General features: G+C 49.5%; 1 protein-coding gene across 1 annotated transcript in view; it reads left to right on the top strand.

Moving 5' to 3' along the window:
• The window catches only part of LOC147725648 (dedicator of cytokinesis protein 2-like), a 1,712,066-nt gene that overhangs the window by 427,762 nt on the left and 1,256,451 nt on the right, over positions 1–27,853 (top strand). The window lies entirely within an intron of this gene.

Genomic DNA, 27,853 nt, shown 5'->3' on the forward strand with positions numbered 1-27,853 from the left:
CAAGGAGGAAAGGTGCTGCTTTACCGTGCAGGACAGAGTTCTTTATTCTACCCAGTTTATTGGACCAGCACTTAAGATAGCAGCGAGCACATCACTGCCTCCAGCTCATGTAGGGACAGATCTAAGCTGGACAGCATTAGGGCGTTGAGCAAGAGGGCAGATGATACTGATGGAGCAGCCACAAGTCTGGATGTGGTGGAAGACGGACCATGGACCGCACAACCCCCAGCAGATAACCAGCCTCCATCAGCTCCTGAGGCAGACACAGTCTTCTCCTGTGTCACACCTGTGACCAGTGTGTGTCAAGGAGAGGGAAGGAGCGCGTGTTGAGAGGACATCCAATTCTTGTCAAGCAGTTTGAAGATATCCCTGATGCATTGATGAGGGGCATCAGCAGACAATCCTCCAAAAGTTTAGAGTTCTAGAAGGTTGTCTAAGAGATGTGTGGTTGGTTTGTTTTTGGAGTAACCGCATGGCCCATTGGGCCACCTGTGGTTAGCTGGCGACCACCACGGGGACCACTCGCTTCCCCTGACTGTCCATCGCTACCTGTTGCAGCCGCCATGTCCGGTCATGATTGGGTCTCTCGAGGCACCTATTGGTGGTCATCAATCTCCACAGCTCCTTGCGACTATTGATCAGCAGCGGTCCAAGATGGCAAATGGCCCTCGCTGGAGGCTATTGATTTTTGATTTTCTAATCACCACCTTGCCAGGACTCAAATTGCTAAATAATGACTCCCTGAATTATTAACGGCTGTGCGGGCGCTTAATTGGATCCGGGGATGAATTGTGTGGGTTTGAGGGTGGTGGGAACACTGGCGGGTCTTGAACTGTTTCTGATGTCTCCTCGCTGTCGGGGACTGGGTCCTAAGTGTGCCCATCAGGCTGGCAGGGAACGGACTGTGCCCATAGCCTGGCAGGGACTAAAGAGTGATGGTAAGTCTGGCAGTGACCAGAGGGTGCTCATCAGCCTGGCATGGACGAGAGTGTGCCAGAAGACCTACAGAGACCGGAGTGAGCCTGTCAGCCTGGCATTAACTAGAGTGTGCCCATCAGCCTGGCATCAACTGGAGTGTGCCCATCAGCCTGATAGGGGCCAGAGTGTGCCTGTCAGCGTGGCATGGGCCAACATGTGCCTGTAAGTGCTGCAGGGAACAGAGTTTGCTCATGAGCCTGGCATTTACTGGTTTGTGCCTGTCAGCCTGGCATGGGTCAGAGTGAACCTTTAAGCCTGTTGGGACAGGAATAAGTCCATCACAATGGCATGGACCAGTGTGTGACATCAGGTTGAAATTGACAGGAAGGTTCTCGTCCTACTGGCATGGAGCAAAGTTTGCCTTAAGCCTACAGGGCGTGACACGAGGCTGGCATGGACAAGAAGGTGCCCATCCTCCTGTGCTCATAAGCCTGGCATGGCCCCGAGGGTGTCTGTCAGCCAGGAATATAGTGGAGTGTGCCCATCAACATGGCATGGACTGGAGTGTGCTCGTCAGCTGGGCAAGCACCAAAGTGTGGCTATAAGCCCGGCATGGGGCAGACGGTGCCAGTCAGCCTGGCACAAACGGTCAGACAGAGTTTAGATGAAACGTGCGGCTTGCGTAATGCACGGGGGGGGGGGGGGCGGGGGAGGAGGGCAAAGCTTCGCTGAAGGCACCAGACTTGTTCGTGCGGATCTGGGGACAAGAACATATGAAATCAAATGTTAGAAACGTAATATACGTAGAATAAAAAATGTTAAAGCAACAATATTCATGATGTATACTTCATATTAAAAAAACCAACACAGAATGCCTGCTAGGGAACAATGAAAATGTAAGAAAAATCGGTGAAAAGCTATTTCATCTGTAGTCCCACCGAGCAGCTACGCAGACCTGCTAATCATAACGGAATACAAAATGAAAACTACAAAATAGATATAAAAAAAAAATAGCGAAGCCTTCATGTTGCGAAGGCACCATTCAAAATCATCGTCACCGCCAAAATACCCTCTTTTATAACCGAATCGTTGTAGACCTGAGATAAACCCCGCGCACCCGCTCATCCTCTTTCTGATAAATATTAAGGGGCAGATGTACTAGGAAGTGCCGCAGCGCGGCACCGTAAGCCCTTTGGCTGCGGCACTTACAGAGCACAGGAATGCGACATATTTACAATAAAATGTCGCATTCCTGTGCTCTCCCCTGTGCTGGTGCACAAACAGCTGCCATGCGCCGGCGCAGGCACCCTTGCACCACGGTGCAAGGGTGCCTGCGTCATGGGGAGATTGTTTTTGTGTGGGAAGGGGCCCCTTCCTGCACAAAAGAAATCACTGCAGGCATTTTCCTCTTTCAATGTGTGCTGTAGAAAGCAGCACGCATTGAAAGAGGAAAAAACTAGGAGAAATGAAAACATTTCTCCTACTTGTGCCTCGCTGCGCCACCCCTGGGGGGGCGTAGCATTCAGACACATTTCCAGATTTACAATTGCTCGTGAATCTGGAAATGTGTTTTGTTCCAAGAATTTAGTTGCGCGTACTGCATCGCAAAAAGCGATGCAGTGCGCGAAACAAAATTTGTTTTATTTATTTAAACGTTTACTTACCTGTATTTGGCCATATTCTGTAGTTTACTACCCCCACCCTGCCCCTCCCCACGTCACCGCCCGGCAGCACTCCCACCACCGACCGCTATTGATACTGAGGGGCGCAGCACGGAGCTGCCTTACTTGAGGTCATGGAAAGAGCCTCTCGTCCATCCCACTTGCTCTCAATCGGGTCCCGTTAAAGACTTTGAAATCAGCGCTTAATGTACCTCAGCGTAAGTGAGGTGTTAGGGAATAGGTGTGGTGCAGAGGGGCCCTGGAGCTAGCCCCCCCCCCCACACCTCAGGGGCTGTGGGGGCTAGTGTTACGCTACTGACTAGAGCCTTAAGTCTTACTGCTAGGTCTGGCCTGTCCTGGTTTTTGCGGAGCCTTGAAATGTAACTTAATTTAAACAGCATTGATTGAGCGCACAGCTCACCGAAGGCCTCCAGGCGCTAGCAACAAGACAGAGAGGAGATAAGTGGTTTAAAGAGAGGCATTTTGGTAGAGCCAATAGTTGAGAAGATTTCGAAAAGGGACTTGATGTGACTCTGACCGAAGATGTACAGGAAGAGTATTCCAGAGTCTGGCTGCATTGTACGTGAAGGACTTTCCTCCACATCTCACCTTTTTAACTTTGAACTTTGGGGATTACGGACAAATTTAAATTAGCAGAGAGATATTTTAGATACAATAAATCTAGCTCCGCTCCTGATGTGGATCAAGCTCTGGCTAAATCCGAACCTTAGCCTTAACCACAGGATCATTAATGATTGTCTTAATTTAGACCACAGGAGGGATATTCAGTGGTTGTCATATGTTGAGTCCCTGGCCGCGAAGCTGGGACGCCCTGAAATCTTCGATAGTCCAGAATCCCTGTGTAAAGCTGATTTATTGTGGGTGAAGACAAACTTTAACAGGTTACGTACTGCCGAGCGCGAAGCGGATGAGCTATGCAAACCCTCTGTGAGGGCACATGTAATGATAACCCTATCATTTGAGTTGGCTCCTTATCTGGCAGTGGTCACTAATTCCTTTCATAGGTGGCTACTGTCCAAGTTCCGCTTTAATCAAATTTATACGGTTCTGTGGGACGAGAAAGATTGGTGTAAGCTTGAGGAGTCGTCCCCATGCAAATGTGATGGTTTTTCCACCCAGGATAATGCGCATTTATTGTTCTTTTTGTTCTCTTTATTGTGAACCTCGTATTCGATATTTAAAACCAATCCTGAAGGAGATGGGTTTCACGCAGTACAAGCCCGCACTGTTATATTTACAGATGATGAATTCTCCTGTAATTATGTATTGCACTGCTACTTTTTTGGTTGCATCTGTTAGATGTAAGAGATCAAGGTCAAGATTGGAATTACAATTGAGGATAGATACTTAAATCCATGTCTACTGTACTGTTGAGCGCAAACTGTAATGAATTTTGTGTAAATAATGCCTTTTTAACCTGCTTTTAAAAACCTACTTAATGTTTAATACTGTATTAATTGATTTTAAGATGTCTGAATTGTATGATATATGATGTAGAATACTTTTATGATTTTAATTAATCGAATAAAGTGGACTTTGAACTTGAACTTGAAATTAGCAGAGAGTCGACATTTTGTGGGGTGGTAGAAGGTGATGAGAGAATCATTGATTGATGGGCCCTTCCCCCAAAAGGTTTTGTGGGCTATGCACAGAGATTTGATCTTTATTCTGTCTGAGATTGGAAGCCAAAGTAAGGTCTTCAGGCTGGCTTGGCGTACCTAGCCGTAGCCGAGCGGCGCAGCTCTGAACGGCTTGGAGTTTCCTTATCGTCGAGTTAGGAGCTCCCAAATACAGGGAGTTCCCGTAGTTCAATCAAGAGAGGACCAAGGCCTGGGCCATGCTTCTTCTTCCTCTCATGGGAAGGAGGGGTAGGATTTTTTGCAGGAGTCTGAGAATGCCAATGCAGGCTCCTGTCAGCACCACAGCTTGGTGGTCAAATTTAAAGGGCTTCTCAAATCAAACACCTAGGCTTTTTGAATTACTATTGGGAGGGAGAGCAGGGCCAAGGCAGGTTGGCCAAGCTTGATTAAGATCCATACTCAGGGAGGTGCCCAGGAGCATTACCTCTGTGTTTTCTCCATTAAGTTTTACCCCTTCGCCGCGGGGCTAATTCCCCTGATGCGCTCGGGGGAGGGAGGGGCGCACAGCGCCACGGTGCTTGTGACGAACTCGACTTGTCACTCTGCACGGTGGTGCTGTGCTCATGACAAGCTCAGCTCGTCATGACCACGCCCATTTAGTGGAACGCTCAGCACAGCGGGGGAATTAGCCTCGCGTGTGAGCGCCGCACATGTCATGACGAGCTCAGCTCGTCATGAGTGCACAAGGAGTTAAGACAGGAGTGATCCATCCATGATGCCACTTTCTCTAAGCACGCTTCCAGGTCGGATGGAGTGATCTGTTGGTGGTTGAGAGCGACCACCAACTGCGTATCACCATATGTGACAATTTTGATCCCATATGGCAAAATAATGTCTGCGAGCGGTTTCATGTAAACATTAAATAGCGTAAGGCTCAAGGACGAGCCCTGAGGCACTCCGCAGCTCAGCGATAGGCTCTTAGGTACAGAATCTCCTGCAAATACCTGGAATGATCTACCATCTAAGTAGGACCTGAGCCAGTGATACCGCCACCTGAAACTCTGACCATGCTAAGTCTATTCAAGAGGATATCAAGATTGACTGTGTCAAATGCAGAGCTTTATAGAGGAGGATGATGGCTGCTGCTCCTCCCTGATCAAGAATTCTCTTGGATTCTTTAACCATGGCCAACAGGGCAGTATTTCTCTAGGACCTCACAGATCCCTGAGAGCAAGGAGATAGGGCAGTAGATACCCAGACATCAGAGTTTAGGCGAGGCTTTTTAAGCAGAGCCTTCACCATGGCAAGCTTCCAGGGGGCTGAGACTAAGCCAGAAGAAGCAGATAGATGTATCACCTCTAATAGAACTGGAAGCAATACTTCTTTGACTTTGCGTAGGGAGTGTGGGGATGCTGGGTTGAGAGAGGAGCCAGATTGTATTTGGGAAAAAATTTCCAATACAGTATCTGTATTCATGGCGGTAAATTCCTCCGGTACCTGCTCAGTGGAGAGAGGGGACTTCTCCATTGCTAGAGGGTCAGTGGGGCATGTGGAGCCAGGAAATGTATTATGGATGTGTTGAATTTTTTCACAGAAAAGTTCAGCAAGATCATTGCAGCGGGCAGACGAGACAATTTGTTGTGTGTCTGAGGGTGGAATCTCTAGGAGGTTCTTTGCGATGCAGAAGATTTCCCGGGGGGGGGGGGGGTTTTGGCTGCTGAGTTAATGTTTCCTTCATAGGAAAGTGCTTGTGCTTTCTTTATTTCCAGGTGATAGAGTTTTATAGATTCTCTACATTTTAGTTTACTTGGTTCATTGTAATCTATCCTCCATTTCCTCTCCAGTCTTTTGCAGATTTGTTTTAGTGATCGGAGTTTAGACGTTCTCTCTCACTTTTTTGTAACTAAATGTAACAGGGATGACCGTGTTGGGTGAGGCTCTATCCAGGGGGTCAGTTGCGATTGCCACAAAATGTGTGCTAATAGCAGCTGACCTCGTCCTGCATGGCCTGAAAAAAAGGATACTTTATTTCTAGTATCTCATCTTCCGAGGCACCTCTGGAAAGGAAAGCATACAATTCAATTCTGCTTTGCAGGATAACTTGACCTAGTTTGTCCCAAAAACTGGGACAGGTATTTAATATTAAAGAAAAGCGCTGGGACATTCCTCTGAAAACTGGAACTGTTCGGGGAAATCCGGGATGCCTGGTCGCCCCAGACTCAGCCAGCATCCTTAAACCAGGTATCAAGGAAGTGGGGTGCAGCCAATGGACCATGTGCCCTGACAAGCACCACCGAACCACAGATGCTGCAGCCCGGCCGCGGCGTCAGAAAGAAATACGAAAACCCACGCGCCTTCGTTGAAATTACAGAAGGGACGACAGATCGCCTTAAAGCATATAATCACTCTCTCCTAACTGTTCAGATGTTTCATCCATTGTCTACACAGTAAATACATGTTTAGTCGTTAAGAACGTTTGGTAAAAGTGGAAAGCAGGCACCAGAGGGCAACAGAGCGCTGCCTGTCGTGTGCACCTTTCAGTACAAAAGAACAACACAGAAGTAAAAGAAGTGAGACTTTCACTTTGTCTTATCATGTGATAACACCTAGGTGCCTGAAGGTAAGGGCTCTCTTGAAAGCGTGGAGTGATGCCGCAAGCCTTGAGTGGGAAGGCAGGGGGGCAACCTCAATGCTGAGGACGTTTCTGGAGAACATATTGTTATGTTTATTGTGAAAAAGTGGATTATTAGCTGGAGTGGATGGCAGTCCTCGTCAAGTAATAAAGGCAGTATTCCTTACCAGGTCCAGTTCGGTCTCAATAATTCAAACCTGAGCTCAATCCTTGATAGCTGCAGCACAGAGCAGACAGGCTTAACTTAGGAGCCATGTGTAAAGCAGGCGTCAGTATCAAAACAGTTAAAAAGTAGAAAACACTACACAATAAAAATCCCAGTCCAATTTATAAAAATTTGTAAATTTGAATGAACAAATAGACACCAAACAAAAAACAAATCAAGTGAGATACAGGGACTAGTTTCATCCCGGGGAAAGTTTACCCTCTGACTGAGTGGATTTTCTGCAGAAAAGTTGTCATAAACGATGTTGGCGGCGGGTCGGGCTGCTGGCCGAATCCAAAGAGAAGCCCATTGGCAGCGATCAGCTAAAGCGCGTGTCCTTGGTCGGAACTCTGGTGGGAAGTTTGAGGCTCTTGACGTCAGAGGAGGAAAAACTCAGAGCGGGCGAAATCTGAATTCGGTGCCCAGGAAGGTGGTGTTGTCATCGAGGTCCTGCTCAGTATGGATACCAGTGAAGTCTTCTACCTTTGGACATCTAAACATTTCTGGATGTCTGAATTCTTTCAGCGGGGCAAACCAGCAAGTTGAGGCCTACTGGCAGTACGAAGTCGGGGGTTGCAGCTCAGCGGTGAGCAACTTTAGTTCTTTTTGAGAAAAGTAGTAAAAAAATTGTGTTCAAGTCGTTCAATTCTTGGAGGGTGAAAGAGTGCATTCTAAAACCAGCCAAAGGTCCAAGACTTTTGGGGCTCTACTTGGGGATTGAGAGAGACTCAGCTTCCAAGAAGCCACCAGCAGGGTCTAGGGCATATCCAGTTGGAACTGGTCACCTTGACTCAACAGAGACTTGGGTTTCCTGGAACTTTTGTGTTCCTGCAGCATAACAGGCGGTTAGCCAGCTAGCCTTGGGGTTCACTCTTCAGTCCAAGGTACAAATGGGGAGCAAGTCCAGCATTTGGTATTTACCGGACAATGGCAGGGCCTAGGTGTATGTTACATCTGTATGTGGCAAGGGACTCCACTTTGAAGCTTGTGCAGATCGGAGGCCACATCCGCAGGCCATCCTTTCAGGAGGTGGTCACAACTCCCCTACTCAGGCCCTTTTGTTCCTTTACCTGGGAGCCATTCACACCCCCAAACAGGCTGCCAAAGGGCTGTTGGGGATTTAATCTGAAAAGGCTACTAGGGGCTTATGGGCTGAAAAACAGAGACTTTTGCACCACCTGGCCCTTTTTTATAAACTTGTCTCTGGGGAATGGGGTCACTGAGGCTATCTCTGGCTCGGAGAAGGGGGCACATGACTCTTTATAGTTAGAAAAAGGGGTGGTGATGAACAGAGTGTCTGAATTAAGCAGACCACTCTTACCCAGTCCAAAGATCAGGGCTTGATCCATCACCGTTTTTTAGCTCACTGCACCATACCAGCTCAGAACTTGGCTATATGCAAATTAGTCTGACCCTGGCCCAGTGCATCATGGGAACAGGGCAGACCAAACTACCAAGCCAATTCTTATACTGGGAAGGAAACAAGCTACCGGGGACCGGTTTCTGGCATTTCAGCCGTCTTCGGCCCGGCTTGCTTGAATCCTGATGGTGCAATGAGCTAGGGACTCACATCTGAGTATACCCTTCCACGCTTATGGTGGACAAAAATGATTCAGAAAAGGGGGTGGTGATGAACAGAGTGTCTGAATTAAGCAGACCACTCTTACCCAGTCCAAAGATCAGGGCTTGATCCATCACCGTTCTTTAGCTCACTGCACCATCCCAGCTCAGAAATTGGCTATATGCAAATTAGTCTGACCCTGGCCCAGTGCATCATGGGAACAGGGCAGACCAAACTACCAAGCCAATTCTTATACTGGGAAGGAAACAAGCTACCGGGGACCGGTTTCTGGCATTTCAGCCGTCTTCGGCCCGGCTTGCTTGAATCCTGATGGTGCAATGAGCTAGGGACTCACATCTGAGTATACCCTTCCACGCTTATGGTGGACAAAAATGATTCAGAAAAGGGGGTGGTGATGAACAGAGTGTCTGAATTAAGCAGACCACTCTTACCCAGTCCAAAGATCAGGGCTTGATCCATCACCGTTTTTTAGCTCACTGCACCATCCCAGCTCAGAACTTGGCTATATGCAAATTAGTCTGACCCTGGCCCAGTGCATCATGGGAACAGGGCAGACCAAACTACCAAGCCAATTCTTATACTGGGAAGGAAACAAGCTACCGGGGACCGGTTTCTGGCCTTTCAGCCGTCTTCGGCCCGGCTTGCTTGAATCCTGATGGTGCAATGAGCTAGGGACTCACATCTGAGTATACCCTTCCACGCTTATGGTGGACAAAAATGATTCAGAAAAGGGGGTGGTGATGAACAGAGTGTCTGAATTAAGCAGACCACTCTTACCCAGTCCAAAGATCAGGGCTTGATCCATCACCGTTTTTTAGCTCACTGCACCATCCCAGCTCAGAACTTGGCTATATGCAAATTAGTCTGACCCTGGCCCAGTGCATCATGGGAACAGGGCAGACCAAACTACCAAGCCAATTCTTATACTGGGAAGGAAACAAGCTACCGGGGACCGGTTTCTGGCATTTCAGCCGTCTTCGGCCCGGCTTGCTTGAATCCTGATGGTGCAATGAGCTAGGGACTCACATCTGAGTATACCCTTCCACGCTTATGGTGGACAAAAATGATTCAGAAAAGGGGGTGGTGATGAACAGAGTGTCTGAATTAAGCAGACCACTCTTACCCAGTCCAAAGATCAGGGCTTGATCCATCACCGTTTTTTAGCTCACTGCACCATCCCAGCTCAGAACTTGGCTATATGCAAATTAGTCTGTCCCTGGCCCAGTGCATCATGGGAACAGGGCAGACTAAACTACCAAGCCAATTCTTCTACTGGGAAGGAAACAAGCTACCGGGGACCGGTTTCTGGCCTTTCAGCCGTCTTCGGCCCGGCTTGCTTGAATCCTGATGGTGCAATGAGCTAGGGACTCACATCTGAGTATACCCTTCCACGCTTATGGTGGACAAAAATGATTCAGAAAAGGGGGTGGTGATGAACAGAGTGTCTGAATTAAGCAGACCACTCTTACCCAGTCCAAAGATCAGGGCTTGATCCATCACCGTTTTTTAGCTCACTGCACCATCCCAGCTCAGAACTTGGCTATATGCAAATTAGTCTGACCCTGGCCCAGTGCATCATGGGAACAGGGCAGACCAAACTACCAAGCCAATTCTTATACTGGGAAGGAAACAAGCTACCGGGGACCGGTTTCTGGCATTTCAGCCGTCTTCGGCCCGGCTTGCTTGAATCCTGATGGTGCAATGAGCTAGGGACTCACATCTGAGTATACCCTTCCACGCTTATGGTGGACAAAAATGATTCAGAAAAGGGGGTGGTGATGAACAGAGTGTCTGAATTAAGCAGACCACTCTTACCCAGTCCAAAGATCAGGGCTTGATCCATCACCGTTTTTTAGCTCACTGCACCATCCCAGCTCAGAACTTGGCTATATGCAAATTAGTCTGACCCTGGCCCAGTGCATCATGGGAACAGGGCAGACCAAACTACCAAGCCAATTCTTATACTGGGAAGGAAATAAGCTACCGTGGACCGGTTTCTGGCATTTCAGCCGTCTTCGGCCCGGCTTGCTTGAATCCTGATGGTGCAATGAGCTAGGGACTCACATCTGAGTATACCCTTCCACGCTTATGGTGGACAAAAATGATTCAGAAAAGGGGGTGGTGATGAACAGAGTGTCTGAATTAAGCAGACCACTCTTACCCAGTCAAAAGATCAGGGCTTGATCCATCACCGTTTTTTAGCTCACTGCACCATCCCAGCTCAGAACTTGGCTATATGCAAATTAGTCTGACCCTGGCCCAGTGCATCATGGGAACAGGGCAGACCAAACTACCAAGCCAATTCTTATACTGGGAAGGAAACAAGCTACTGGGGACCGGTTTCTGGCATTTCAGCCACCTTCGGCCCGGCTTGCTTGAATCCTGATGGTGCAATGAGCTAGGGACTCACATCTGAGTATACCCTTCCACGCTTATGGTGGACAAAAATGATTCAGAAAAGGGGGTGGTGATGAACAGAGTGTCTGAATTAAGCAGACCACTCTTACCCAGTCCAAAGATCAGGGCTTGATCCATCACCGTTTTTTAGCTCACTGCACCATCCCAGCTCAGAACTTGGCTATATGCAAATTAGTCTGACCCTGGCCCAGTGCATCATGGGAACAGGGCAGACCAAACTACCAAGCCAATTCTTATACTGGGAATGAAACAAGCTACCGGGGACCGGTTTCTGGCATGTCAGCCGTCTTCGGCCCGGCTTGCTTGAATCCTGATGGTGCAATGAGAAGTGTGGCTCAGGGGTTAGAGGCGGCAGACCCGGAAGCTGAGATCGGTCCTGGACCAGGGTTCAATTCCCCGCCTCGGCGGGTCTTGGGCTAAAAATTCCACGGACTCGATAATTCTCGCTCCGGTGCCTTCTCGACTCACGGGTTCACACTCTGCGACTCTGGGCAATAGCTTGCTTAATCTCCACAACGGCCCCTCGCGGCGGGATGCCTGACTTTCACCTTGTGGATACCCGCTGGGGCTATCACACAGGGGAATATCAGGACGGGTTCCCTAAGCAAGCGCCGGGACACCCACTGCGGGTAGCTGTGCGCTATATAAGCTCAACTACAACTACAATGAGCTAGGGACTCACATCTGAGTATACCCTTCCACGCTTATGGTGGACAAAAATGATTCAGAAAAGGGGGTGGTGATGAACAGAGTGTCTGAATTAAGCAGACCACTCTTACCCAGTCCAAAGATCAGGGCTTGATCCATCACCGTTTTTTAGCTCACTGCACCATCCCAGCTCAGAACTTGGCTATATGCAAATTAGTCTGACCCTGGCCCAGTGCATCATGGGAACAGGGCAGACCAAACTACCAAGCAAATTCTTATACTGGGAAGGAAACAAGCTACCGGGGACCGGTTTCTGGCATTTCAGCCGTCTTCGGCCCGGCTTGCTTGAATCCTGATGGTGCAATGAGCTAGGGACTCACATCTGAGTATACCCTTCCACGCTTATGGTGGACAAAAATGATTCAGAAAAGGGGGTGGTGATGAACAGAGTGTCTGAATTAAGCAGACCACTCTTACCCAGTCCAAAGATCAAGGCTTGATCCATCACCGTTTTTTAGCTCACTGCACCATCCCAGCTCAGAACTTGGCTATATGCAAATTAGTCTGACCCTGGCCCAGTGCATCATGGGAACAGGGCAGACCAAACTACCAAGCCAATTCTTATACTGGGAAGGAAACAAGCTACCGGGGACCGGTTTCTGGCATTTCAGCCGTCTTCGGCCCGGCTTGCTTGAATCCTGATGGTGCAATGAGCTAGGGACTCACATCTGAGTATACCCTTCCACGCTTATGGTGGACAAAAATGATTCAGAAAAGGGGGTGGTGATGAACAGAGTGTCCGAATTAAGCAGACCACTCTTACCCAGTCCAAAGATCAGGGCTTGATCCATCACCGTTTTTTTAGCTCACTGCACCATCCCAGCTCAGAACTTGGCTATATGCAAATTAGTCTGACCCTGGCCCAGTGCATCATGGGAACAGGGCAGACCAAACTACCAAGCCAATTCTTATACTGGGAAGGAAACAAGCTACCGGGGACCGGTTTCTGGCATTTCAGCCGTCTTCGGCCCGGCTTGCTTGAATCCTGATGGTGCAATGAGCTAGGGACTCACATCTGAGTATACCCTTCCACGCTTATGGTGGAAAAAATGATTCAGAAAAGGGGGTGGTGATGAACAGAGTGTCTGAATTAAGCAGACCACTCTTACCCAGTCCAAAGATCAGGGCTTGATCCATCACCGTTTTTTAGCTCACTGCACCATCCCAGCTCAGAACTTGGCTATATGCAAATTAGTCTGACCCTGGCCCAGTGCATCATGGGAACAGGGCAGACCAAACTACCAAGCCAATTCTTATACTGGGAAGGAAACAAGCTACCGGGGACCGGTTTCTGGCATTTCAGCCATCTTCGGCCCGGCTTGCTTGAATCCTGATGGTGCAATGAGCTAGGGACTCACATCTGAGTATACCCTTCCACGCTTATGGTGGACAAAAATGATTCAGAAAAGGAGGTGGTGATGAACAGAGTGTCTGAATTAAGCAGACCACTCTTACCCAGTCCAAAGATCAGGGCTTGATCCATCACCGTTTTTTAGCTCACTGCACCATCCCAGCTCAGAACTTGGCTATATGCAAATTAGTCTGACCCTGGCCCAGTGCATCATGGGAACAGGGCAGACCAAACTACCAAGCCAATTCTTTTACTGGGAAGGAAACAAGCTACCGGGAACCGGTTTCTGGCATTTCAGCCGTCTTCGGCCCGGCTTGCTTGAATCCTGATGGTGCAATGAGCTAGGGACTCACATCTGAGTATACCCTTCCACGCTTATGGTGGAAAAAAATGATTCAGAAAAGGGGGTGGTGATGAACAGAGTGTCTGAATTGGTGAAGAATTGGCTTGGTAGTTTAGTCTGCCCTGTTCCCATGATGCACTGGGCCAGGGACAGATTGATTTGCATATAGCCAGGTTCTGAGCTGGGATGGTGCAGTGAGATAAATAACGGTGATGGATCAAGCCCTGATCTTTGGACTGGGTAAGAGTGGTCTGCTTAATTCAGACACTCTGTTCATCACCACCCCCTTTTCTGAACCGTTTTTGGCCACTATAGGTGTGGCAGGGAATACTCAGACATGAGTCCCTTTCTCACTGCACCATCAGGATTCAAGCAAGCCGGGCCGAAGAAGGCTGAAATGCCAGAAACCGGTCCCCGGTAGCTTGTCTCCTTTCTGGTGAAGAATTGGCTTGGTAGTTTAGTCTGCCCTGTTCCCATGATGCACTGGGCCAGGGACAGACTGATTTGCATATAGCCAGGTTCTGAGCTGGGATGGTGCAGTGAGATAAATAACGGTGATAGATCAAGCCCTGATCTTTGGACTGGGTAAGAGTGGTCTGCTTAATTCAGACACTCTGTTCATCACCACCCCCTTTTCTGAATCGTTTTTGGCCACTATAGGTGTGGCAGGGTATACTCAGACATGAGTCCCTTTCTCACTGCACCATCAGGATTCAAGCAAGCCGGGCCGAAGAAGGCTGAAATGCCAGAAACCGGTCCCCGGTAGCTTGTCTCCTTTCTGGTGAAGAATTGGCTTGGTAGTTTAGTCTGCCCTGTTCCCATGATGCACTGGGCCAGGGACAGACTGATTTGCATATAGCCAGGTTCTGAGCTGGGATGGTGCAGTGAGATAAATAACGGTGATGGATCAAGCCCTGATCTTTGGACTGGGTAAGAGTGGTCTGCTTAATTCAGACACTCTGTTCATCACCACCCCCTTTTCTGAATCGTTTTTGGCCACTATAGGTGTGGCAGGGTATACTCAGACATGAGTCCCTTTCTCACTGCACCATCAGGATTCAAGCAAGCCGGGCCGAAGAAGGCTGAAATGCCAGAAACCGGTCCCCGGTAGCTTGTCTCCTTTCTGGTGAAGAATTGGCTTGGTAGTTTAGTCTGCCCTGTTCCCATTATGCACTGGGCCAGGGACAGACTGATTTGCATATAGCCAGGTTCTGAGCTGGGATGGTGCAGTGAGATAAATAACGGTGATGGATCAAGCCCTGATCTTTGGACTGGGTAAGAGTGGTCTGCTTAATTCAGACACTCTGTTCATCACCACCCCCTTTTCTGAATCGTTTTTGGCCACTATAGGTGTGGCAGGGTATACTCAGACATGAGTCCCTTTCTCACTGCACCATCAGGATTCAAGCAAGCCGGGCCGAAGAAGGCTGAAATGCCAGAAACCGGTCCCCGGTAGCTTGTCTCCTTTCTGGTGAAGAATTGGCTTGGTAGTTTAGTCTGCCCTGTTCCCATGATGCACTGGGCCAGGGACAGACTGATTTGCATATAGCCAGGTTCTGAGCTGGGATGGTGCAGTGAGATAAATAACGGTGATGGATCAAGCCCTGATCTTTGGACTGGGTAAGAGTGGTCTGCTTAATTCAGACACTCTGTTCATCACCACCCCCTTTTCTGAATCGTTTTTGGCCACTATAGGTGTGGCAGGGTATACTCAGACATGAGTCCCTTTCTCACTGCACCATCAGGATTCAAGCAAGCCGGGCCGAAGAAGGCTGAAATGCCAGAAACCGGTCCCCGGTAGCTTGTCTCCTTTCTGGTGAAGAATTGGCTTGGTAGTTTAGTCTGCCCTGTTCCCATGATGCACTGGGCCAGGGACAGACTGATTTGCATATAGCCAGGTTCTGAGCTGGGATGGTGCAGTGAGATAAATAACGGTGATGGATCAAGCCCTGATCTTTGGACTGGGTAAGAGTGGTCTGCTTAATTCAGACACTCTGTTCATCACCACCCCCTTTTCTGAATCGTTTTTGGCCACTATAGGTGTGGCAGGGTATACTCAGACATGAGTCCCTTTCTCACTGCACCAGCAGGATTCAAGCAAGCCGGGCCGAAGAAGGCTGAAATGCCAGAAACCGGTCCCCGGTAGCTTGTCTCCTTTCTGGTGAAGAATTGGCTTGGTAGTTTAGTCTGCCCTGTTCCCATGATGCACTGGGCCAGGGACAGACTGATTTGCATATAGCCAGGTTCTGAGCTGGGATGGTGCAGTGAGATAAATAACGGTGATGGATCAAGCCCTGATCTTTGGACTGGGTAAGAGTGGTCTGCTTAATTCAGACGCTCTGTTCATCACCACCCCCTTTTCTGAATCGTTTTTGGCCACTATAGGTGTGGCAGGGTATACTCAGACATGAGTCCCTTTCTCACTGCACCATCAGGATTCATGCAAGCCGGGCCAAAGAAGGCTGAAATGCCAGAAACCGGCCCCCGGTAGCTTGTCTCCTTTCTGGTGAAGAATTGGCTTGGTAGTTTAGTCTGCCCTGTTCCCATGATGCACTGGGCCAAGGACAGACTGATTTGCATATAGCCAGGTTCTGAGCTGGGATGGTGCAGTGAGATAAATAACGGTGATGGATCAAGCCCTGATCTTTGGACTGGGTAAGAGTGGTCTGCTTAATTCAGACGCTCTGTTCATCACCACCCCCTTTTCTGAATCTTTATAGTTAGATCAGCTTTTCCATATAAAGAGAGCTTTTTGGGTTGCTAATAACCTGCCACAGTTTGACGAGTCTTCATGACACTCCGCCCCCCCCCCCCCCGCCCCCCCCACCAAAAAAAAAGTTCTTCCACCTCACCTTTTTCATCGTAAGTTTCGGGTGATCCATCAAGTCGGGGTCTAGAGCAAAGGGAAGTATATATATATATATATATATATATATATATATATATATATATATATATATGGTGTGAACAAGAGTACGCCAGTACTCGAAACGTTGCATTTTTGAAAGGCACTGAATAAAACAACTTGCCCGGATAACGTGGGGTCTGCCTCTTCTTTCGCCGCTCGTGTGTGGAGGTTTGAAGATTACGTTCATATATATATATATATATATATATATATATATATATATATATACATACACACACATACTTCTTTAGGCAGGGCTACAGAAAAAACTGCTGAATAGATTTACAACAAATTTGGCAGGAAGCTAGATCGTGGTCAGCAGATGATTTCTTTGGGTTTTGCTGTAAATCCATACAGTAGTTTCTTAGAAATTAAGGGTCGGATGGGTCCACAAGAGGTTTGAGAGACTCCCACGGGAGCGCCAATTCAAAAGTTGAGCGTTCTGATTGGCCCAGGGAACAGGTAGCTTTATTCCCTCGGGCCAAATCTCTCACCTGGAAGTCAGCCTCCTGCCAGAAGGAGTTTTCTGATTGGCTACCATTAACATCTGAAATATGTTGCTGGCAGCCATTAGAGGAATTGGGGCTTAGTCCCCTGTCCTGAAGTTTGAAAAAAAAGATATAATGGGGCAGGGTGGGAATGCCCTGACCACTCTGCCCCATGGGACCACAATTGAAAAAAAAAAAAACTGCAAGTTTTGCTGCAGTCCCGCGGGACTCCTGCAAGATTGTAAAGATTGTAAAAAAGAAAACAAACAAATGTTGGCCCAGGGCTGCATGGTTTTATTAAGGGGGAAGGGGTGCACGACGCCCCTTCCTGAGCCGTTTTAGGCCCCAGAGAACGCACCCGAAGCTGAAATGTGCCATGTTGCCTCCCCCTCCTCGAGCCTTGAAAGGCACTTGGGACCGCATCCTCCGGGCCGATTTATTTAAATAAAGCGGAGGGGCTATTATAGCCCTGGTGTCAAAACTTCCAAAAAAGGGGAGGGATGCCATACAGCCTGTCTCAAAAGCCTTTAAAAGACCTCAGGGACCCCATCCCTGGGTGTGATACACTTTCTAAAATGGAGGAGGGTGACACGGCCCACCCTCTCTCAACCATTGATAGCCCGGGGACCCCAATCCCAGGGACGACTCCCTTGCTGCGTCCCAGGGAGCCTAACCCTGGGACACAGATGTTTTCCAGCCCACACCCACGTAGGCAGGGAAACTAGTGTTTTCTCCCATCTGGCGGGAGCATTTTTTAAACTCCAGCCAAGCAGGAACAAACACAAAGCCTGCTCTCAGGGGGAGCGACCATTAAAAATGCTCCTGCAAACTGATAGCAGACTTGACATCTGTTTACCTGCCCGCACTAATACAGGCAGTGAAACAGATCAACAGATTGCTCCCACCCCGAGGGAACAGCATAAATAGTGGCTTCCTGCGGGAGGGAGCAATGGCAGCTCCCACAGCCTGAGAGGAGCAGCTAGGGCCAAAGGGACCCTGGGGCTCTCCTCACAGCTCTCAATGTTGTGGATGGTGGGTCCCCTGGGTGGGATCAGCCTTTAAATAATATGGGTCCCGGGGAATGGGGTTTCCCGGGCTATAATAGGCTCTGGGAGGGGGGTTAAACGTGAAGTGAAGTGTATGGTATAGGGTCAATGTTGTTCATAACGCATGCTTGCTACAGTTAGACAGTTGTGTGTGATGGCATTATTAATGCTTCATGTTATTCTGAGCTATTCTGTACTTATTTTCAGGTCTCGAATGTCATACTAGTATATAGAGTAATGTGTTAAAAAAAGCTTGCATGACGTCGTCAGTGATATAATCAATGATGTAATTTAAGATGTCATCAGTGATGTCATAAATGATGTCATAGAACATGTCATGAGTGATGTAATATGTGAGGTCATAAGCAGTGTATGATATGGGTGCAAGGTATAGCTAGCTCAGCTAACTATAACTAGAGAATTTCTGATATTTTTGAGTTCATAACATTAATGTTGTCACTGATATAGTCATGTAACTATAACGTTAAATTATTTCTTCAACTAAATATATATATAAAAACATACTGATGGTTGCCAGTAGGTAGTTATTTTTAGGATATAGTTTCCATAGGAAAAACATTTTTCCATTTGCCAATAACTATGCCTCTATTCAATGAATACTCACAAAATTCTCAAAACTAGTTTTACGCTCAATTCAAGTGCTGTCTTGAAAGTTTGGGGGTGAGAAAAAGATGGGGTCCCAAAACATATGTTCCCCTTGTAAATTTCTGTTGGAACTTTAGACATTGCTACAGCCCGAACTGCTGAACGGATGTACACTCAACTTGCCAGGAAGGTAGATGTTGGTCCAGGGAAGTGCCGTTCAGTAGTTGAGGAGTAATTCTAAGAAATCTTCAGCTGTATATATAGGGACACAAAGGATCCGCTACCCCTTCCGATCTCATGCTGAGGTCTGATTGGCTGCCCACACTTCAAACCAGAAAGTGTTGGCAGCCATCTTGGGACCCGGCTTGAGCCAAGTCCCAGAAAAAACATTTTTAAGAAAGAAAAGTGGGCAGATAAAATGCCTTAACCCCCTAGGCCTCTTACACTCGGAAATATTTTTAAAAAACAAAGCACAGACTCCTGAACTTTGTTAACTATTGGCCCTCAGGTGGGCCATGTCTTGGGGGCATTTTTGAAATAAAGGAGGGGAGTGCATGGGCCCCCATCCTAGGGCATATTATGCCCCGAGGACCACCAACACCCCGGGGTTTGATTAATGGTAAATGAGAGGTTTCTTGGACTCCTCGAGGGGACAACCACCCCAATATTCTCCCCTCATGCCCCTGGGACCACAGCCTCCCTGGGGCTTATGCATTGTATGGGGGGAGCCTTTTGGAAACCCCCTTCGCCCTGAGGACCACCACCTTCACTGTGCCCAAAACACGTTTAGTGGGGGGGCTCAGGGGCTCCCTCAGTCCTAGGGACCACCACCTTCCCGGGTCAAAATCAAGTTTTAGTGTGGGGCGGGGGGTCAGGTCCCCCAGGCCCCCGGACCACCATCTCACCGGGGCGAATTTCCTGTTACTTAAATGGGATAAGGGCCTCGAAGCCCCTCTCCCAGATTGTTCTCGGCCTTGGAGACCGCCTCCCCCCAGGTGTATGCCCTACAAACAACAAAGGAGGGGGGCCGGACTAGGTTCCTTCCTGGAGGCATAGATGGCTATGGGGCCCCCACCCCCCAAGGCCAGCTCCTGCTATCTCCCGGGGTGTCCCACCTATGGGAATCAGCTGTTTGCTATGGCTATTACAGCTCCCGCTAAGACATAGCAAACTGTGCTCCGCTTCTAGCAAGAGAGAGCATAAAAATGTTCTTGCTTGCTAGAAGCGGAGCAAAATTGCTTTTATACAGTAGTAGCTGTATGTTTAGCAGCTCCCTGCGTGTAAAAGAGGGACCGCAGTAGCCTTCACGCTCCCCCCGCAGACCCCAACACATGTGAGCAGGTGCCCTGGAATGGACAGGAGTAGACGTCACTGACCCAATGCCATTAGCAATCTCGATGCACGAGGGACAAAGAAGAGCAGACATCAGTGATCTGATGACACATGGAACTATGATGCACCTGGGACTGAGAGGAGCAGACATCACTGACCTGATGACCCTTGGAACCACGATACACGCGGACAAGGAGGAGCAGACGTCACTAGCCTGATGACACTTGGAACCTTGATGCAGGAGGGACAGAGAGGAGCAGACATCACTGATCTGATGACACTTGGAACCTTGATGTACGTGGGACTGAGAGGATCAGACGTCACTGACCTGAAGACACTAGGAACCTTGTTGCACGCGGACAGAAGGTAGTAGACGTCCCTTACCCAATGAAGCTTGGAACCTTAATACACAAGGGACAGAGAAGAGTGAATATCACTGACCTGATGACACATGGAACCTTGACGCAGGAGGGACAGTCAAGAGTGAACGTCACTGACCTGATGACACTTGGAACCTTGATGCACGCGGACAGAGAGGAGCAGACATCACTGAGCTGATGACACTTGGAACCTTGATGCAGGAGGGACAGTCAAGAGTGAACGTCACTGACCCGATGACACTTGGAACCTTGATGCACGCGGACAGAGAGGAGCAGACGTCACTGACCTGATGACACTTGGAACCTTGATGCAGGAGGGACAGGCAAGAGTGAACGTCACTGACCTGATGACACTTGGAACCTTGATGCACGCGGACAGAGAGGAGCAGACGTCACTGACCTGATGACACATGGAACCTTGATGCACGCGGACAGAGAGGAGCAGACGTCACTGACCTGATGACACTTGGAACCTTGATGCACGCGGACAGAGAGGAGCAGACGTCACTGACCTGATGACACTTGGAACCTTGATGCACGCGGACAGAGAGGAGCAGACGTCACTGACCTGATGACACTTGGAACCTTGATGCACGCGGACAGAGAGGAGCAGACGTCACTGACCTGATGACACTTGGAACCTTGATGCACGCGGACAGAGAGGAGCAGACGTCACTGACCTGATGACACTTGGAACCTTGATGCACACGGACAGAGAGGAGCAGACGTCACTGACCTGATGACACTTGGAACCTTGATGCACGCGGACAGAGAGGAGCAGACGTCACTGAACTGATGACCCTTGGAACCTTGAGGCAAGCGGACAGAGAGGAGCAGACGTCACTGACCTGATGACACTTGGAACCTTGATGCACGCGGACAGAGAGGAGCAGACGTCACTGACCTGATGACACTTGGAACCTTGATGCGCGCGAACAGAGAGGAGCAGACGTCACTGACCTGATGACACTTGGAATCTTGATGCACGTGGACAGAGAGGAGCAGACGTCACTGACCTGATGACACTTGGAACCTTGATGCACAAGGGACAGAGAGGAGCAGACGTCACTAACCTGATGACCCTTGGAACCTTGATGCACGCGGACAGAGAGGAGCAGACGTCACTGACCTGATGACACTTGGAACCTTGATGCACGCGGACAGAGAGGAGCAGACGTCACTGACCTGATGACACTTGGAACCTTGATGCAGGAGGGAAAGTCAAGAGTGAACGTCACTGACCTGATGACACTTGGAACCTTGATGCACGCGGACAGAGAGGAGCAGACGTCACTGACCTGATGACACTTGGAACATTGATGCACGCGGACAGAGAGGAGCAGACGTCACTGACCTGATGACACTTGGAACCTTGATGCACGCGGACAGAGAGGAGCAGACGTCACTGACCTGATGACACTTGGAACCTTGATACACGCGGACAGAGAGGAGCAGACGTCACTGACCTGATGACACTTGGAACCTTGATGCACGCGGACAGAGAGGAGCAGACGTCACTGACCTGATGACACTTGGAACCTTGATGCACGCGGACAGAGAGGAGCAGACGTCACTGACCTGATGACACTTGGAACCTTGATGCACGCGGACAGAGAGGAGCAGACGTCACTGACCTGATGACACTTGGAACCTTGATGCACGCGGACAGAGAGGAGCAGACGTCACTGACCTGATGACACTTGGAACCCTGATGCACGCGGACAGAGAGGAGCAGACGTCACTGACCTGATGACACTTGGAACCTTGATGCACGCGGACAGAGAGGAGCAGACGTCACTGACCTGATGACACTTGGACCTTGATGCACGCGGACAGAGAGGAGCAGACGTCACTGACCTGATGACACTTGGAACCTTGATGCACGCGGACAGAGAGGAGCAGACGTCACTGACCTGATGACACTTGGAACCTTGATGCACGCGGACAGAGAGGAGCAGACGTCACTGACCTGATGACACTTGGAACCTTGATGCACGCGGACAGAGAGGAGCAGACGTCACTGACCTGATGACCCTTGGAACCTTGATGCACGCGGACAGAGAGGAGCAGACGTCACTGACCTGATGACACTTGGAACCTTGATGCACGCGGACAGAGAGGAGCAGACGTCACTGACCTGATGACACTTGGAACCTTGATGCAGGAGGGACAGTCAAGAGTGAACGTCACTGACCTGATGGCACCTGGAACCTTGATGCACGCGGACAGAGAGGAGCAGACGTCACTGACCTGATGACACTTGGAACCTTGATGCACGAGGGACAGAGAGGAGCAGACGTCACTGATCTGATGACACCTGGAACCTTGATGCACGCGGACAGAGAGGAGCAGACGTCACTGACCTGATGACACTTGGAACCTTGATGCACAAGGGACAGAAGGTAGTAGACGTCCCTTACCCAATGAAGCTTGGAACCTTAATACACAAGGGACAGAGAAAAGTGAATATCACTGACCTGATGACACATGGAACCTTGACGCAGGAGGGACAGTCAAGAGTGAACGTCACTGACCTGATGACACTTGGAACCTTGATGCACGCGGACAGAGAGGAGCAGACATCACTGACCTGATGACACTTGGAACCTTGATGCAGGAGGGACAGTCAAGAGTGAACGTCACTGACCTGATGACACTTGGAACCTTGATGCACGCGGACAGAGAGGAGCAGACGTCACTGACCTGATGACACTTGGAACCTTGATGCACGCGGACAGAGAGGAGCAGACGTCACTGACCTGATGACACTTGGAACCTTGATGCACGCGGACAGAGAGGAGCAGACGTCACTGACCTGATGACACTTGGAACCTTGATGCACGCGGACAGAGAGGAGCAGACGTCACTGACCTGATGACACTTGGAACCTTGATGCACGCGGACAGAGAGGAGCAGACGTCACTGACCTGATGACACTTGGAACCTTGATGCACGCGGACAGAGAGGAGCAGACGTCACTGACCTGATGACACTTGGAACCTTGATGCACGCGGACAGAGAGGAGCAGACGTCACTGACCTGATGACACTTGGAACCTTGATGCACGCGGACAGAGAGGAGCAGACGTCACTGACCTGATGACACTTGGAACCTTGATGCACGCGGACAGAGAGGAGCAGACGTCACTGACCTGATGACACTTGGAATCTTGATGCACGTGGACAGGGAGGAGCAGACGTCACTGACCTGATGACACTTGGAACCTTGATGCACAAGGGACAGAGAGGAGCAGACGTCACTAACCTGATGACCCTTGGAACCTTGATGCACGCGGACAGAGAGGAGCAGACGTCACTGACCTGATGACACTTGGAACCTTGATGCACTCGGACAGAGAGGAGCAGACGTCACTGACCTGATGACACTTGGAACCTTGATGCAGGAGGGACAGTCAAGAGTGAACGTCACTGACCTGATGACACTTGGAACCTTGATGCACGCGGACAGAGAGGAGCAGACGTCACTGACCTGATGACACTTGGAACATTGATGCACGCGGACAGAGAGGAGCAGACGTCACTGACCTGATGACACTTGGAACCTTGATGCACGCGGACAGAGAGGAGCAGACGTCACTGACCTGATGACACTTGGAACCTTGATGCACGCGGACAGAGAGGAGCAGACGTCACTGACCTGATGACACTTGGAACCTTGATGCACGCGGACAGAGAGGAGCAGACGTCACTGACCTGATGACACTTGGAACCTTGATTCACGCGGACAGAGAGGAGCAGACGTCACTGACCTGATGACACTTGGAACCCTGATGCACGCGGACAGAGAGGAGCAGACGTCACTGACCTGATGACACTTGGAACCTTGATGCACGTGGACAGAGAGGAGCAGACATCACTGACCTGATGACACTTGGAACCTTGATGCATGCGGACAGAGAGGAGCAGACGTCACTGACCTGATGACACTTGGAACCTTGATGCACGCGGACAGAGAGGAGCAGACGTCACTGACCTGATGACACTTGGAACCTTGATGCACGCGGACAGAGAGGAGCAGACGTCACTGACCTGATGACACTTGGAACCTTGATGCACAAGGGACAGAGAGGAGCAGACGTCACTAACCTGATGACCCTTGGAACCTTGATGCACGCGGACAGAGATGAGCAGACGTCACTGACCTGATGACACTTGGAACCTTGATGCACGCAGACAGAGAGGAGCAGACGTCACTGACCTGATGACACTTGGAACCTTGATGCAGGAGGGACAGTCAAGAGTGAACGTCACTGACCTGATGGCACTTGGAACCTTGATGCACGCGGACAGAGAGGAGCAGACGTCACTGACCTGATGACACTTGGAACCTTGATGCACGCGGACAGAGAGGAGCAGACGTCACTGACCTGATGACACTTGGAACCTTGATGCACGAGGGACAGAGAGGAGCAGACGTCACTGACCTGATGACACTTGGAACCTTGATGCACGCGGACAGAGAGGAGCAGACGTCACTGACCTGATGACACTTGGAACCTTGATGCACGCGGACAGAGAGGAGCAGACGTCACTGACCTGATGACACTTGGAACCTTGATGCACGCGGACAGAGAGGAGCAGACGTCACTGACCTGATGACACTTGGAACCTTGATGCACGCGGACAGAGAGGAGCAGACGTCACTGACCTGATGACACTTGGAACCTTGATGCACGCGGACAGAGAGGAGCAGACGTCACTGACCTGATGACACTTGGAACCTTGATGTACGCGGACAGAGAGGAGCAGACGTCACTGACCTGATGACACTTGGAACCTTGATGCACGCGGACAGAGAGGAGCAGACGTCACTGACCTGATGACACTTGGAACCTTGATGCACGCGGACAGAGAGGAGCAGATGTCACTGACCTGATGACACTTGGAACCTTGATGCACGCGGACAGAGAGGAGCAGACGTCACTGACCTGATGACACTTGGAACCTTGATGCACAAGGGACAGAGAGGAGCAGACGTCACTGACCTGATGACACTTGGAACCTTGATGCAGGAGGGACAGTCAAGAGTGAACGTCACTGACCTGATGACACTTGGAACCTTGATGCACGCGGACAGAGAGGAGCAGACGTCACTGACCTGATGACACTTGGAACCTTGATGCACGCGGACAGAGAGGAGCAGACGTCACTGACCTGATGACACTTGGAACCTTGATGCACGCGGACAGAGAGGAGCAGACGTCACTGACCTGATGACACTTGGAACCTTGATGCACGCGGACAGAGAGGAGCAGACATCACTGACCTGATGACACTTGGAACCTGGATGCACGCGGACAGAGAGGAGCAGACGTCACTGACCTGATGACACTTGGAACCTTGATGCACGCGGACAGAGAGGAGCAGACGTCACTGACCTGATGACACTTGGAACCTTGATGCACGCGGACAGAGAGGAGCAGACGTCACTGACCTGATGACACTTGGAACCTTGATGCACGCGGACAGAGAGGAGCAGACGTCACTGACCTGATGACACTTGGAACCTTGATGCACGCGGACAGATAGGAGCAGACGTCACTGACCTGATGACACTTGGAACCTTGATGCACGCGGACAGAGAGGAGCAGACGTCACTGACCTGATGACACTTGGAACCTTGATGCACGCGGACAGAGAGGAGCAGATGCCACTGACCTGATGACACTTGGAACCTTGATGCACGCGGACAGAGAGGAGCAGACGTCACTGACCTGATGACACTTGGAAACTTGATGCACAAGGGACAGAGAGGAGCAGACGTCACTAACCTGATGACACTTGGCACCTTGATGCACGAGGGACAGAATGTGGACATCCCAAGAGATGAAACAACTGAAATTGAAATGTGTAAAAAGATTGGAAATGAAACAGACCCATCAACTCACAGTGGAAATTCACCTAGGAGGAAGTTGTGCCCTCAATTAGCAGCAGACAATAATATTGGCATAATTGACCTATTATGGCTGAAGATATCGATAAAGTAAGGAGCAAACACACATGCTATAAAAAGACAACATGTCTTGGAAGAAATGGCAAGAGCTGACTGAAGTGAGGAAGGAGGAATCATTGATAATAAAAGCACCGGATGAAGATGGAAATATGGCGCTGATTGATAAAGTCCTATAGATAAAAGAAACAGGGTACGTTACCTATGTATTGGAATGAAACTGCCCCAAAAAGATGGTGGAAGTACAATAAAAAGAGTTTGAGTAAAAATATTACTACAATTACAGTAAAGAAAAAACCAGGATAGTCGCTATCCAGCATCTAAACACTTCTGCGTTTAACATAATGAGGATTCGCAGGAACTGAAATTCAACGGAATCAAACGCATTAAGGTGCATCCCAGGGGTGGGGTCCTGCGACCTCGAGAGAACACGAGTCAATATGGATCTTACTACTTGGCACAGAGAATCCAATGGGTCTTAACTCTGACTTAGAGTTTCATGTACATCATCCACATGTACATCCATAAGAGACAAACACTGCCTATGGGCATCTTGAGATCTATGTTGGGTTTGAGGGAGAACAATGGAGTATTTATGAGAGCCACCACCTAGTGAAAACAAAAGAAGTTCAATATCTAGGAAGAGGGGAATGAAGGAAAAAGTAAGAAGGAATAGAATGGAGCATCCTCGTTGTTTACATATCAATTGTTTAACCAGTGGCGGCTCCTCCACTGAGGCAGAGGAGCGTCGCCCCACTCACTGCTTTGCTGCAGGGAAAGAAAGGACAACTAAAATGATGATAACTTGATGCTATTATCACTGTATTTGTTCCTGCTGCAGCAGCACGGGGGTGCGGTGGGCTGCACTGCTCAGAGAGCAGGCCAGGGGAGGAGTAGTGGCATACCGAAGTGCGCATGACACTTTGGCATGCAGTCTTCTGGCCAGTCAAGCTCACTTAGCATGTACTCCACCCATACTGCATTACAGCCTGCGCGTAGAACAGGCCCAAGCCCCATTCCTGTCTGAGCGCCAAACTACGTCGCTCAGATCAATCACACTGCTGCATTGCAGCGTTGTACTTGGCTTATGGGAGCCAATCACAACACTGTATTGCAGTGTTGTGATTGGCTTAGGGGATACTGACTGCTTCCTGTTCAGCGATGTGGAGGCGATGTGGAGGAGGGATGATATGGGACAGAGCAGCAAAGAGGTAGGTGTCTTTTTCTATTTTTACATCACCTCGCCTCTGCCCCATCACCCAGGTTCGTGCCAGCCGCCACTGTATTTAACTCTATGTAAATTGATTGATACAATGTGTCAAAGTTTTAATAGATGAAGCATATGCCCCTATTGCAAACATGAACTGCAAACATGAACAGTGCACCCTAATACAATGAATGCACTGACTCCAGGGCAGCAGCAAAGTCGCACCTGCCCCAGGGCAGTACTAATTTGGTGGAAAACAGAGCAACCGCTTAAAGGCTGCTCCTTGTTTCTGTCTGCATGTGGCAGCTGCCTGCACTTTAAAGAGGGGTGTGGTATCCTGGTTTGGATACCATGTGCCTTTCCCATTAACCTGTCTTGCTGCTCAGCCTATCTGGGTGAATGGTGGAATGTTGAGGTGGGGGAATGTTGGGGGTAGAGGTCCCCTTGCAGGTTGATGCAGTAAATGACAACCACCATGCAGGGGGCTGTCTGGAAGG

This window comes from Lissotriton vulgaris, chromosome 3_2 (genome assembly GCF_964263255.1).
Source record: "Lissotriton vulgaris chromosome 3_2, aLisVul1.2, whole genome shotgun sequence".
NCBI classification, from domain to species: Eukaryota; Metazoa; Chordata; class Amphibia; order Caudata; family Salamandridae; genus Lissotriton; species Lissotriton vulgaris.